General features: G+C 40.1%; 1 protein-coding gene across 6 annotated transcripts in view; it reads left to right on the top strand.

The window, feature by feature from the left end:
• Positions 1 to 16,242, top strand: part of dlgap4b (discs, large (Drosophila) homolog-associated protein 4b) — a 140,211-nt gene that overhangs the window by 21,626 nt on the left and 102,343 nt on the right. For 5 of the 6 annotated variants that reach the window (XM_077573078.1, XM_077573081.1, XM_077573082.1 and 2 more), the window contains exon 2: positions 13,234 to 13,287. The gene's annotated coding sequence lies outside the window, so the exon portion shown is untranslated. Of the gene's footprint in view, positions 1 to 13,233; positions 13,288 to 14,481; positions 14,626 to 16,242 lie in introns of all 6 variants that reach the window. The other variant, XM_077573079.1, reaches the window with a different exon arrangement.

The raw sequence follows: 16,242 nt of genomic DNA, 5'->3' as shown, positions 1-16,242 counted from the left end.
CCAATCCAAACCCATAATGCTGAGTGTCAAGCAAAGAGGCAAATGGGTCCCATTTTTATAGTCTTTGGAATGACCTGGCCAGGGATTGAATCCACAACCTCCCAGTCTCAGGGCAGAAACTGTTAGGGTTTGAAGGCGTGGGATGAGAACCCGAGTGCAGACACGGGAGGCAAACAGAGTCACTTACGAGTCTTTTAATTAGTGGACTGATGTGAGCAGGAGAACCAAGGGGTGGGGGGTCGAGTCCGGGTAGGGAGCAGGCGATCCACAGGCGATCCACAGGCGAGTTGGTTCGGCTTTGGCAGGTGCAGGAAATCTAGATAAAGAGTGGTAATTAGAATAAAGTTCTACTCAAAGGCAGGCAATAAGATGGCTGTAACTGACTGTGTGACAGTTAGAGTTGATCTGGCGCTCAAGTGAAGTCCAAGGCTGGCTTTTGTAGGCTGCTGATTGTGATTACATGCACCTGGCTCCTGCTCCAGCTGTGTCTCCTCCACCTCGGCCAGTAGTGTGATTTTCTCATGCACACATACACACAAACAGGGAACAAATGGGCAGGGCTCATGGGGAGGAAGCAGGGGCCCTGACAGTACCCCCCTCCTAGGGGCGCTACCCGGCGCCTGACGACGGTTGAAGTTCCTGATGAGGGAACTGTCCAGGATGAAATGACGAAGGACCCAGCTGCGCTCCTCCGGGCCGTCACCAGCCCAATCCACCAGATACTGGAGGCCACGGCCCCTGCGGCGAACATCCAGAAGGCAGGCAAGGGTGGGGACAACGGGCTGGTAGAGTACGCCTTGATCTGAGAAACATGGAATGTTGGATGGACACGCAGAGTGGCGGGCAACTTGAGGCGGATGGCGCATGGATTAATTATGCGCTCGATCTGATATGGGCCGATGAATCGCGGAGACAGCTTCTTGGACTCAACCTTCAATGGGAGATTCTTAGTGCTCAGCCAAACCTTTTGGCCTACCGCGTAAAGAGGAGCGGGGGAGCGACGGCGGTCAGCATGTGTTCGGGAGCTCTCCGAAGCACGGAGCAGAGCTGTGCGAGCGCATTTCCATGTGCTGGAGCACCGCCGTATGTGGGATTGGACGGATGGGACTGCTATCTCCTTCTCTTGGGAGGGAAGGAGAGGAGGTTGGTACCCCAGAGAGCACTGAAAGGGAGACATGCCCAGGGAGGCGTTAGGCAGCGTATTGTGGGCATATTCAATCCACGTCAATTGGGTACTCCAGGAGGAAGGGTTAGCATATGACATGCAACGAAGTGCGGTTTCTAGCTGTTTCTAGAGCAAAAAAACTTCCAGACAAGTGATGTGAACTGTGGTCCTCGGTCTGAGACTATGTCTAGGGAAATGCCATAGAGACGGAAAACATGTTGTATTAACAGGTTAGCTGTTTCTGTGGCGGAAGGAAGTTTGGCTAGGGCAACGAAATGGGCAGCCTTAGAAAATCTGTCCATTATGGTAAGTATGACTGTATTACCTCTTGATGGAGGAAGTCCAGTGCTATGTGGGACCATGGACGGCTAGGGACTGGTAATGAGCGGAGGTAACCGGAACTGGGCCTGGTAGATGTTTTGTTTCGGGCACATACCGTGCATGCGGCAACGAATGATCGAGTGTCAGTTTTCATAGTCGGCCACCAGAAGCATGGGCGAGAAGTGACAATGGCGGGTGATTCAAGTACAACACCGCTTGTTGAACGTGGGAATAACAGAAGCAAAAAATGTTGCTGCAAAAGCATAAGCAAGCTAAGGAGGCTGCGCAAAATGACTACGACACGGCTATCCTTAATTGTTGTTGACAGAATGATGGTTTGCGCGTAGTCATGCGAGAGAGAATTGCCGCATACGTCATCAATGTGCAACAATGCGTCGTCATCGAGCTGCGACCATTGCATCATCACTGGAGGAGTTTCCTGCATATGGTGTCCAGACGGGCGCGTACGGGGCGCGTTTAGAAATCTTTCCACTCTTGAGCTCGGTTTCAAAAGTGATCGGTTTCAAGCTCTGAAACTGCGCCATCGTGTGGACGAACGGCCTGAGAAACTTGTGCGGATACATTGAAACTAGCTTTCATGTGGATGGGGCCTTAGTCTACCAAACTGAAGGCAGTGAGTTTACTCCTCAATCCTTGAGTGACTTTTTTTAAATTCTTTATTTGGAAGTGTAAATATTACTCTAAAACTGAGTCTATTTGGTCCCACTCCTAATATAGTCAAATTTACTCTCTAGAATTTACTGTGTACACATTAACAATGGCAGAGATACAACAAATTTACACAACAAAGCAAGACGCTTAGTATAATATCTACAAAGGGTTTTCTCTTTGACTTAGAGGCGAGATGTGTTGATGTGCAGTTTGAGATAATGGTATAGTATTTTGACATAGTTGTTGAACTACTCTTGAGTTATATTATGATCCATTTTGAAAACAGATTTGTCTTGTGGGAGTAACCCCCACTACTGCATAAGATGGATCTAGAAGGGAAACAAGACTCAACAAGTCAGAGTCCAACACCTGTGCTTTTGATTTAATTCTTAATAAATTGGGAAGTATTAGCAGATTTTTTTTAAATTCTTCATGATGGAAATGTATTATTATATTATTATAATCTCAACCAGTGTTCAGAAATCAGGAAGAAAGTGACAATGTCTTATATTTTATTTTGTGTGCGTGCTCCCCTCCCCCATGCTCCCTCTTCATGGGAATCACGAAGTAAGATTGCCGTCTACATGGCAATTCTTATAGTTCTCTTTGGCAAGATCACCTTCAAAGACAGAGCAAAAGGTCACAAAAGCAAAGACACCTAAGAAAATTTTAATTTAGCCGTAGACTTTGGTAAAATGATTACGTTTCAAGAGAGGGGGAGGGGGGCAGTGTTTGGATGTGAGGAGAAGTGCTGCCAAAAGAGATGAAAGAGGAGCATAGGAAGCCGAAAAAGGGCAGCGAGGCACGAGGGAGGGCTGTATAGTAAAAAGCGTTGGCTGGTATTCGGATGAAGACGACCTCATCGAGCAGTACATGTGAAGCTTACACGCTGCATCATTTCACTTCCGTCTGCCAAGCAAACTACAACCATTCTTCTCACTTAGTTCAAACTCCTCCTGGCAGCAGTCCTGCATGGCCGCCACCCCCCTGCCCCCCATGGAGTGCGCCTTCATCAGGCTTCAATCAATATTTTAACGCTGTTACTCCTGTGGGGTACATGAGACGCTCAGGGGGAGGTGCTGATGGAGAGTGAGGAGGAGGGAGAGCCGTAAACACATTCACGAGGGAGTGGAGGATAGTTATGAAGACGTGGAAACGGAGAAATAATCAAACAGAAAATGGGACAAGAGAAGCGTCAGAATGGGTAAGTGAAAAATGAGTTGATGGAAGCATACAATTTGGTGATTTTGTATTTAGAGAATAAATGTAAGCATATTAGTTTTGCATTAGCGGCAGAGACATTTTGTCCCTTTTGGTTCTTACATCCCTGTTCTTGTTTAGGAGGAGTTACGCTCGTAGACTGTTGCTACGACTACGGACGTTGACACAATTAGGGATTATTAGGGGTTCTCAGGAGGAGGGAGGGAGTTCACAGAAGGTACACGTCCCATCTATTGATACTGCTTATGTTATTCATGACTATTGATCAAGTGGCTGTTGTGCGTCAAATAAAAGAAAAGGTTTCAAGTCAAAGACAATAAAAGAATGACATTGTTTCAGAAATATTTGAAAGTCTTTCATTCGGCATTTCTGCCCTAACATTTGACTTCTGAATTCAAGAGCCAGTGTGTGTAAATGTAGGGTAATGGTGCACTTCAAAGAAGGTTAAAGAAAGTTAGTGTGCCATAACTAAAACTTTTAGGAGGCAAGAATTGGAACACTAAGTAGAGCAACAAAGTGGCACAGTCTCTTACAGTGTTCCTCCGGAGTCAGTTGCCCGGAATGATGGCCGGAAAGATATTTGGACATGAGAGGGATGTGCAATGTTGACCTTTAGGTTATGTCCTGCACATCCTGGTCAGTGGTTCTCAGCTGTTGTCACTCTGGGACATTCATTTTCCCATTGTCGGAAAGTCTCAAACTACTTTCACAGATGTTAGGAACATGGAACCTTAATGTTCAAAAATGACTTTACACAAATCATATTTTTAAACTACACATGCTTGCGTGTTAAAAATAGCGTTCAGAGGACTTTATTAGAAACTAGGATGATTATGACAACTATTATGTATTGGAATGCCGTGTTATGTTATACTATCATTAGGATATATTAACAGTGAATGTATGGGGGTGTAAAGGTGGATATAAGTATAGATATTTTTACATATACTGTACTATTTTATATGCACTATAATCTTGTATATGTTTATCTGTCTGTACACAACTAGGGATTAAAACAAAGAGACAGGACTAGATAAGCAGCTTCTTCCTGCCCCTTCTCATACACACACCTGTTTAATTATATTTGGGTATAACATGATTAATATTGTTTATTTTTTATTGACCTTTTTAGTTGATTTTTAATCTACTTTTCAATTTTAGAGGTGAATTTATTTTGTTTGTATATTATTGTGAGTTTGAGATAAATAAAATGAACAAAACAAACAAATGTATGTACAAAAATAAATACATTAAAATGTCATAACTGCACAAAATATGCCCAACAATTGTCACTTATGCCTCGGCACTGATCTCTTAAGGAAAGTGCAATGTCAATAGTTTGTCTTCTTTGTATGAAATGAAGGATGCAGACCGATGCAACCATAACAGTCTCAACAGTGAATTATTACACTATAAAAGCATCAATGGCATTTGTTATGTGAGAGGTTGTTTTAATGTATTTGCACCATGCTAGTATTCAACTTCAAACTTCCTGTCCCTGAATATGAATACACTGAAATAAAACAACCTATAGAATTGAAACAATTTGCATCCACTTTAACGGGGTAAATTTTAATTATACATTTTGGTTAATTATTATATTATTTTGATAATTAATTAAATGCTTACATACGTTTGGTAGAATTTACCTAACATTTCTGATTACATTCTACAACCAATTACTAATAATAATTGGGTAAAATATACTCACAATTTCTTAGTAAACTACTACTCAAAATGTATTACTGTTAGTTGCTAACTTTTACTCATTCAGCAACGGTAATAGCTATAAAAAAAATTAAAAATAAAACACTTTTAAACAAGAGTATTTCAGTGTTTTTTTTAATCTAACAAATGTACAAATACAAAAATACAAATACAAAATCAAAGACAACTTGGAAGATAACGTACACAAAGCGTATCTCTGGTGTTGGGCTGCAACCTCTGATATTCAAATTACATCAGTCATTTTTTTTCTAAACAAATATCCATCCATCCATTTTCTTAACCGCTTGTCCTCACAAGGGTTGCGGGGGGCGCTGGGCCTATCCCAGCTGGGTTCGGGTAGTAGGCGGGGTACACCCTGAACTGGTTGGCAGCCAATCGCAGGGCACACAGAGACAAACAACCATCCACACTCACAATCACACAGTGGACAATTTAGAGTGTTCAATTAACCTGCCATGGATGTCTCTGGAATATGGGAGGAAACCGGAGTACCCAGAGAAAACCCACGCAACCACGGGTAGAACATGCAAACTCCACCCAGGAAGGCCGAAGCCTGGTCCTCTGCATTGGGAGGCAGATGTGCTAACCAGTCAGCGACCGTATTAGAGTATGTGAGGTTTCTATCTAACACCATCAGTGATGTGCAACATTGTAAATGCAGATTACAGGGTTTTCCCCTTATTTCTTAACACAGCCTGATGCTATCATAACTTCAATGTGTTTTAGTTCCATTAACAAAGTATTTCATTGTGTAGATACCAAATGTACAAATACAAAAATACAAAATCAAAGACAACTGGCAAGATAATGTACACAAAGTGTATGACTGGTGTTGGGCTGCAATCTCTGATGTCCAAATTTCGGCAGTCTTTTTTTTTGGAGATGTGAAGTTTCTATATAACACCAATGATATGCAACATTTTTAAATGCAGATTACAGGGTTTTCCCTTTATTTATAACACAGACCGATGCTATCATAACTTCAAATGTGCTTTGGTTTCTTTCACAAGTATTTCATTGTGTAGTTAGATACCAAATACAAAAATACAAATACAAGATCAAAAGATACCTCGCAAGAGAATGTACACAAAAAAATGGTAAGTTACAAACTTTGCATTGCTAGTTCATTTTCAGTCATTAATTAAGGTAACTTAAAGCCTTAAAATCCATGAATTTTCTTTTACCCTGAGAACTTGCACACCTTGAAAGCCAATGGACAGGATTTACGGGATATCAGGCAGTCACAGAACAGGTAGGATCGGAGGGTGTGAAAATTGAGGTACAGTATAATTTTATCTTGGCCAAAAAGGCAGACGACAATATGACCTGGGGAGAAAGGAAACAATAGTGAACGTCAACATACATAGTAAATTGGCCAGCAAAAACATTAAATATCATACATTATAATGATAAACCATGTACAAGACAAAACATTGCAATATTAACCTTTTTCAATTAAGTTGGAATTTACACAGGAAATTTTACACATCTGATTTTTGTGCATTCAGGCTCCATATCATGCATAAACCTTTTTTCTTTTTTTCTTCTTTTTTTAGCATTTAGCCATGCTAAAATGCTAATTCCTCACCAAAGACACTTTCAAAGTGGTATTTTCTTCCTTTCAGTCATCTCTGAGCATTCCAGCAGTTCATTCCTACTCTCTTAATACCAGCCCCGATTTTATATATTTATTTTATACTGTATTTCCCTTTTTGTGTGTGCCTTTAGTGGGAGCACATCATCATTCCCGAAAGTTAGCTGCTGGGACCGCAACTAGGAGCAAACCCCCACCGCACCGCATGTCACAGCTACACAGCAACAATACTTGAGCTAGTAACTAAAGAAAAATGTTAGTGAGATATGTGAAAAAAAACAGTGCTGTGGCATTAACAGAGAGTTTTAACAACAGTTAGCTAGCTAGCTTGCTACTCTCCCGGTGTTTCGTGATGAACAGCAGCTGTACAAACCCTCGTGAGTCGCCAATTCAAACTTTAGTATACTGTACATGCCACTTAAGACAAACTCATACCAACTGTGACTCATGTAGTATCAATTTATATATTAGCAAGTGCCTTTCTCAAAAGAAAAAAAAATCCGACCATTGTACTATATTAAAATGTCTTAAATCTGAAATAAATCCAACCTAAGAATACTTCGTATGTAAAATTGCCCTCCCGATTCATTGCCCTACATGATAAAATATCAACATCCTCTTGAACGCTTTGAACGCGGCGGTTGGTTTAGTGGTAATGCATTCGCACAATGGGCTGAGAAAAGGTCTGTTATCCAGGTAACCCAGGTTCAATTCGCGCTACGGGTGTCATGTTTTTGCAGGTCATTCTTTTTCCTCTGTCAAAAATTGATGCGCTGTCGTAAAAAAAAAAAAAGCCTTTGAAATGTAGTTTTTGATTAAATTTGATATCACTGGGGGTTTCATCAAAACATTTAAGTCATGTTGAGAGGCAAAGTTAAAAACAAACTAAGTATCAGCAACAACAAGCTCATTTGTACTTCTACACTTATTTTGACGGGGTGGGTTTTATTCAGTTTTTGTTTCCCATGATATTATTTCTCTCTCTTATGGTGTCCATTACAATTATAGCCCGATTGCCAGTTGTGTAAATTAGGTGATGACAGACAGCCAAAAGTTAGTTTCCTTACTGGGGAGCTGGCAACACTGATCTACTGTTTGATTGTAATATTTTACACTTGGCCACCTGATGTCGCTGTGGGGAGATATTTTGAATCTTCCAAAAGATTGATTATTTTTGTGAATCAATCGTTTCAAATGATTTGATCGTTCAATGTTCCATTTCTGCCATCTCTAGTGTTTATATTTGTGAATGAAAGACAGGTATACCCACTAGTCTTACTTTAGCTCAAGTCCAGTCCAGCTGAGTCGGCGTCGCGGCGGGTAGAACTGATGACGCGTGCGCATATACCGCAGTACAGAGGAGTGGCTGTTGGGTATATTTTACTACATTTTTCTGTGTATGATTCATTCACTTTTTGTCGATAACACTTTTTACTGTTATTTATTAGATATTGTGAGTTAAATTTACCCAGTATTTGGTAATTCCTTTGCTGTTTAAAGTAATCAGGTAAATTTTACATGATCTTTGTGGATTATATTTATCTCTCTCCAAAATCGTTTTTTGCAGTGTAGTTATTCTCCAGATAAAAGGTAAGCATCTTGATTATGTTTTGTACAGTGCAGGGGTTTAAAGTTTCAACCCTACAGCGGCAACCCAAATGTGTACGTGCGTAAGTCATAATTACAGTAAATATCTGTATAAACAATATAATTATAAAGCCTAATGAAAAAAACTGTAATTTTTCAAATAAGTAACTGACCATGCTCTCGTACTCGTACGGCACTGTGCAAACTAGTTCATAATGTCAACATATGTCGATTCCAACGTAAACATAGGACCCCTGTGCCTGTGAAACACCCGACCCACCAGTTAAAAGGCTGATGTCCTTTTTCTATAAGTGAGAATGTAGTTTATGCAGTGGTTGCAGACTGGATTGCTTTGCTAATCATTTCCATGTACACATATGATCAAACAGCTGCTGTAATGACTGCCATGTAAGTTTTCATGAGTCACTTTTGGTATGCTGGTTTATTCACGTCCCACACTAATTGATAGTGTGAGTGTGAATGGTTATCAGTCTCTATATGCGGCGTTATGGACTCGCGACCAGTTTAGGGTACAGTTCGCTATATTACTGAAAAAATGGGGGATTGATATTTACTTGAACAAATCGATTTTATTAACATCAGAAATTCTAGTTAAACTCATTTTAAAATTTACTTTCCGAGTGTATCATGAACCTTTATTTGTTTTTTGAAGTAAACACCACTCCCCATTTTTTCTGTATGTTTGACGATGTCAAATACAGTCAAAACCCATCCCTATTATTTGCATATATAGTTATTAAAGTAAATGTTGAACAAAATGCACTATACTTTTTTTACCTTAAGTGTAGGGGGTTTCTGTTTGTTTTGTCTTTTTATGTACTGTAGTTGCTATTTGTGTTAGTTTATGAAGCATAAGTAAATGGCCAAATACCAATATTGATATGATCTTAGCTGCGTTTGGGAGCTATAATAACACAAGAAATCTTACTTTGAATATCATTTCTTGCAGGAGCAGCTCCCCTGGGTTCACATTCAAGCAGTCCCAAAGAGATTGTCATTAATTGAATTTCAGAACACAAAAACATATGTGCCCTTTCAAAGATCAATACATTATTGACATTATTGATCCTTGGCTTTTACACCACAAAGACAAAGTTTGCCAGTTGAAAGTGTGTGGGGTTTTTTTTGCGTTGAACTTTGATTTAAATCTTAAAATACTCAAGGAAGGCCCTTTCACACGGCGACAACTGATTTATTATGTGCACGCCTGAATTGAACATATGACAGCACTTTGTGATGACATCTCGACGCATCCAATAGGAGAGATGGTAGCAGAGTGATTTTGATGACGTGCCGTAGTGAAAACAGCATGCAGGCGAAAATGGAGGAAATTTGTCTACATGGAACTGCAGTTCACGTGCGGACCTAAACTCCCCTAGATCCAGCTATGCCATTAGAAACGTATAAACCCTAATCTTATTTTTTTTAGCTGCTTCTCATGTCCTCCTCCTTCTCACCCTTCTTATAATCAAATCCAAACCTTCTTGTTGAAACGGTGACAAATTCATATTGGAGAGCTTCAACCTGCTTTACATTCATACCAGTGGGAAAAGGTTACTTACTGTTCGGTCTGCACTTACTGCCGTTGGTTGGCTGTTGTTAGTGGTGGGCACAGCGCAAATGTAAAAAGTGCAATGTGTAAGCATAAATTCACCTAAATAATTAACAATTTCTAGATGCACATTGACATCAGTGATGATGAATATTAGTGTTCTGAGCTTACAATGATCAATATGTAGATGAACTTATGTGAAAGCCCGAAAGGAAACAAAGCTTCTTACTGTTACTTCTTCACCTAAGCATTAGCATTAGCTATTGATAACAATAGAAAACTAATCTAGAAATATAAACAATACCATTAATGAGAATGCATTGCTGTGGAAATTATTAATCTCCATGCATTGTTGATATTGTTCACGTTTATTAAGATGATAGTTTCATATTTCTCTGTAAATTATAGGAATGTAACAATATCTAAACATCACGATACGATATTATCACGATATGAAGCTCACGGTACGATAATTATCACGATATTGTCGGGAGGTTGGCGATACAAACAAATGTCACAATATTTTTAGGAAAAATTAGCTCATACAAAAAAACTAAACAATATTGTGCTTTTGTACATAACAGCAATGCATACAAACAACCTAAATCTCTAATAACAATATTGAAGGACTTACTTGCTATGCACACACATTGAGTTCCTCCACATATCAGTTCACAAGCATAATATGTTCCCCTTCATCTGACGATTTGCGTGGATTTTAAACATAGAAGGGCCAAAACGTCCCTTATGAAAATTAAACTGTAAAAAAAAAACTAGCCACCAGAGGGGGGTTGAACTGCACAAATGGAAATCAACCCGACTTTTTTAACAGATGTGCTGCTTTTAATAATCGAATCGAAGGAAATCGGATGTACAGTAAGGTATTCATAGCACTCAAAATTCTACACAAAACACCAAGTGATGACCACGCGAAAAACATTCATTTATTTAGACTTGACATGAACAGTGACTTGAAATCTTATCAATATTTTGTAGAGCCAGTCTTTTGGGATATGTCTCTACCAGTCTTGCATCTGGATACTGGCTGGCTCCATAGCCAGATGTCATTTTTAAAGAAAAACAGGTACTGCTCATCCCCCAGCCTACATTGAAGCATGATGGTGGAATCATCATGTTGTGGGAAATGTATTCTATTTTTGAATATAACTGTAATGGTGGAAACATCTGTGAATATTTTCTGGATGCGACGTAACTATACAATGTATATACTGTACAATGCATGTATGAAAATGTTAAGCCGTTCACATGCGGACACAATGGATTTACTGTGGCCCGTTTCAAATGACCTCACGTTAATGAAAGATGAACCTCGCTGGCAAAGTCCAAAAGGTGTTGGGATGACAAGAGCTGGGCCATTTCACAGCAAACCTCTGGAGAGGTCAGGTTTCTCTAATCAAGTGGAGGTCAGGTAATGGTCAGTTTGGGTTGTTGATCAGCTAACAATCAGGTATCCTCACAGTAGAGAAAAAAGCCCACTGTTGTGTTTGATTGATTACCGTAAATAAATTATTTGATTGGGCCAATCCCAGGTCAGTTGCTGCAAGCTATTTTAATGATTGTCTCGAGGGACACGGTTTCTTGGCAAAGATCTTGCTATCGTAAATTGATGTCTTTTGAATTCTTATCATGATCTAACTATTAATTATGCTCAGCATCTTTCTACAAAACAATGAAAATAAATAAAATATCAACTTTCAGCAAAATTATTATTATGATGTCAGATATACGCTACACTATGTATGATATTCACAAGTCGTGTTTGTGAGAAAAAAAATGTTTCTGCCAATTACCTTACTCATTTTTTCCTGCCTCTAATCAGTATTGGGTAATTAAAATGTGTTATCGGTGCTTCAGTACAATTATCTGAAGTTGATAAAGAATTTTTATAAATGTTATTTCTGATCCTGATTAAGATCACATCATCGACTATTAACTCTTTGACTGCCATGGACGTTAAAAGACATCAAGTAAAAACCTACGGAGGGCCGCCAATGACGTTAAAAGACGTCATCCAATTTTTAAAAAAAAATTTTTTTTGAAACGGGTGGAGGAAAGCCTTGGCCAGCTGCTGTGAAAGTTTCAAGCAGATCTAGTTAGCATAATGACTATTTTTGGCCCCTAGATGGCAGCAATGACTCTCTTTTGACAAGATTGGGTAGGCGTCAGTAGAAGACGTGAGGTGGAGCTAGAGGGGACAATGGCTGGGGAAGGGAAGAGAATATGGCGACCGGTTGCAAGCAGCTCACGCTGGAGCAGTTTTTTTCAAAGACGAAAAGCATCGCCCAACGCTAAGGAGCACATTGATGACGACGATGATCATCATCGATGATGAAGATGGTGACTCCAAGGTTGGAAGCATTGACGCGGCAGTAGAAGACGTGAGGCGGAGCTAGATGGCTGAAGAAGCGAACAATGGCGACCGGTTGCAAGCAGCTCACGCTTGGGAATTTTTTTCAAAGACGAAAGGCATCGACCAACGCTAAAGAGCACATTGATGACGACGATGATCATCATCGATGATGATGATGGTGACTCCGAGGTTGACGCTGAAGTTGCAAGCGTTGACGGTTCACCGGCTAGCGATGCTAACACCGGAAAACGCGGAGCACAACCGAGCACGCTCAGGCGGACGTTCAATCGGACGACGAAGAGTGCCCCGAGTCCAATGCATATTCATCGGAGGAGTGGGTACAGTCTGCTACTTGCTATTCCACGGAAAAAAAGGCCGTCAAGAAAGTGAAACTAATCTGTTGTGCAAATCCTGCTGCGTCTCCTTGCACGCATGGGAGCGTTACAAAAAGAAAAACTGTATTTGAAACATCCACATAATTGTAAATAGTACAACAGTTGCACACATTTGTAAATAGTTTGCGAAATTGTTTTGTCAAATTGTTACATTGTTGAATGGAAATAAACGTATTTTGCAACCAAAAAACACTTTTTCATTGTTGGTGATAGCATTTTACAGAAGTAAAGCACTATTTAGGTGTTTGTGGCATCATTCATGGACAAAAAGAAGTGTACAATTCACTAGAGTGCATGAAATAACATCGTTTCACAAAAAGCTCCTGGAAACACACATGCTACCAAATGAAAGTTCAATCTTTCATTTGGTAGTATGTGTGTTTACATAGTCCAAACACAACATTTTCTGTGGACATTGAAAGATCAGTCAAAATGCTTAAATCGGCTGGCACTGGCGACATCCCGTTTCTGAAAACGTCTGGCAGTCAAACAGTTAAAATCCTCAAAAAATAAACAGTGTCAGTATCTTTTTTTTTTCTTCTTTTTAAGGGGAAATTCCAGAAATGTGTTTGGTTTGATGATTAAAGATGATTCTTTGTGTTGCAGGATATATTCATCTTTGAATTGGCTCTTCTCTGACCTGGGCAGCAACGTAATAAGGTAGAGAGTGTTAATGTTCTGTCTACATTGTTATTGTTTTTTCCTCCTCTACTGTGAATGGGACAATGCAAAAGCTCAATGTTGGAGAATAGGATATGAGAACCGGCACGGGGGATTAGCTCATTGGCCACAGGGACATGGTGCATCTTGACCTTGTCTTGTGTGGATTGAACTTGTATGGATGCTGACGGTTTTCAGACTCATCGCCACACAGAATATGCATTCAAAGCTATGGCAGGCATAACTTGTCCTTTGTTCGGGCTAATAAATCTCTCAGGACTTTTATTTGCAAAGGCGGGAAAAAAATGATCAGAAAGGAAATGTCAGTTTATCTGATGTTAAACATTTCGAATGCAAGACGAGCACAGCGTTTGGTGTCGCATGGATGAAAGGGCCCTTTTGGTTATGCAGCATGGCATGCACATTGTAGCCTGCAGAGGAGCGAGCGCTGATGGAATATGGTCACAGTGCTCGGCGTCACGAGTGTCCTCTATCTTCTGTCCTGAGGAACATCAGCGGTCATCGTTTCACACCAGATTAATTTCACTCTGTAAGCACTAGTCTGCGGCCTGATCCAATATGACTGCGACTAATAATTCTCAATGTTATTAAATATGATAGTATTTGCAGGTTGTTCAAGCTAAGTGAAACTCACAATTAAGAAATCCTTGGTGCAGGCTTTCCTGTGTGATATTTGCATGTTCTGCCTGTGTTGAGTTTCTCATGGTACTCTGGCTTCCCACATTCCAAAAACATGTTAGCTTCATTGAAAATGCCAAATTGTCAATAGGTGTGACTGAGGCTTCATTCCTCAAAAGAATATTGTACAATATTGTACATTGTATTGAAACGTTTCAAGACGTGTGTGTCCAAAATAAGACACTGAGGACGTTTAACGGCTGTAATGTATATGCCAAGTCTGGAGTGGCGTTGTAGCGCAGCCACAGGGAGTAAACAAGAAGCGTAGAAGAAGAATCAACGAAGAAGACGAACCCCTGATCTGAATAGGTGATAGGCCAAGACTCTTGAAGCTGCGAGTCCGCTATATTACTCCTCCCAAGAAACGTTTCTCGGCATACGATCCTGTACATTTACAGTATATATATACTACACCTACGAGCTGTACATGTCTAATGCAAAACGACTACGGCATGGCTATTTGCCATTGTTGACAGACTTACGGTTTGCACGCAGTCACGCGAGAATTGGAGCATGCGTCATCAAACTGGAGGAGTATCCTGCATATGGTGTTCTGAAATCTTTCCATTCTGGAGCCCGGTTCAGTGATCGGTTTCAAGCTCCAAAATGGCGCCGCCGTGTGGAGGAACTGCCCAAACGGTAAGAAATTTGCACGGTTACATTGAAACGGCTTTCGCGTGATTGGAGTTACCAATCCAGGGTGTACCCGCCTTCTCGCCCAAAGTCACTCTGCACACTACAAACAAGTGATATTGGCTCGCTTGTAGCACCAGGTGGGCGTTACTGTTTTTGTTGTATTAGCTGCTCCTGGATTCCATCTTAAGAAAATTTCCTTCCACAGCTGCGCACATGTCTATTATGTAACTATTTCTAGAAAAAGGACATCTCGTTAAGGTCACTTTTGTCCTGTCTGGCGGAAATCAAGACATGGATGACACTGAATTTCTTGAATTTCAATGAAAGGAAAACAGAAGTTACAGTGCTCAGCGTATATAAGTACACGCCCTTCGAATTTTTTTATTTTTATTTTATTCAATATCTCAATGAACATATGAGCAATTTCCAAAATTTTGATAAAATGTTTTCTGCAAAATATGTGCTTAACTCAAAACATGAAAGTAAGATTGATAATAGAATGCATAGATCCCCCAAAAAATCTTCAGTTTAATGAAATTAACTAATGCAAAAATTAATTCATCCCACAACAAAAACGTCTACATCTAGTATTTTCTATGACTTCCACGATAGCGACATAACATGCCTGCTAGGCCTGGAATTAAGTTGTCAGTCTTATTTTTCGGGGTCTATTTATTTTTGCCAAATGTTCTTTAAATGCTCTTTGACCTCACTAATCTAAACATGACATTCTGATTAATAATACATTTGTGGAATAAGAGTTATGAAGCAAAATCCACCTGTTTTTAATCCATTTTGCCGCTTGCTGTCGACTGAAGATGACATCACAGTTGCTCAGGTCTCAGGTAACCAATCACAGCTTAGCTTCAGAAAACAGGTGAGCTGTGATTGGTCGTTGCCTGAGCCCTAGGCAACATTGATGTCATCCTCAGTCGACAGCAAGTGGCAAAATGGTCGCTCCCTGAAATGGCTAAAAATGTCTGGATTTTGCTGCTAAACTCATATTCCACTAACGCAACATTAACAGAATACCATATTTAGACCAATGGGGCTGCATAGAACATATTATTGTCAAAATAAATACAAACTCAATTCCCCAAAAGTTGGGACACTATACATATTGTGAATAAAACTGAATGCAGTGCCAAATTTCAATATTTTGTTCAGAATAGAACATAGAGAACAGGTTAAAAGTTTAAATTGAGAAAATGTATAATTTTAAGGGAAAACTATGTTGGTTTTAAATTCCATGGTGTCAACAAATCTCCAAAAAGTTTCCACTTTGCCACACCCCTGGCCCAGAGAAACGCCTGTGATTCTTGGTCTGCTTTAGAAATGGCTTCTTCTTTGTTTTGTAGAGTTTCATCTGGCAACGGCGGCTGGCACGGTGGATTGTGTTCACCCACAATATTTTCTGGAAGTATTGCTGAGCCCTTTCTGTAATTTCCCTTACAGTAAGCATTCCTGTTTGCGATGCAGTGCCGTTTAAGGGCGCGAAGGTCATGGGCATCCAGTATGATTTTTCTTGACCCTTACACACAGAGATTGTTCCAGATTCTCTGAATCTTTGGATGATATTAGGCACTGTAGATGATGATTACTTCAACCGTTTTGCAATTT

The sequence above is a fragment of the Vanacampus margaritifer genome, chromosome 8 (genome assembly GCF_051991255.1).
Source record: "Vanacampus margaritifer isolate UIUO_Vmar chromosome 8, RoL_Vmar_1.0, whole genome shotgun sequence".
NCBI lineage: Eukaryota > Metazoa > Chordata > Actinopteri > Syngnathiformes > Syngnathidae > Vanacampus > Vanacampus margaritifer.
The sequence above is the reverse complement of the archived record's forward strand: the minus strand, read 5'-3'. Positions and strand labels throughout refer to the sequence as shown.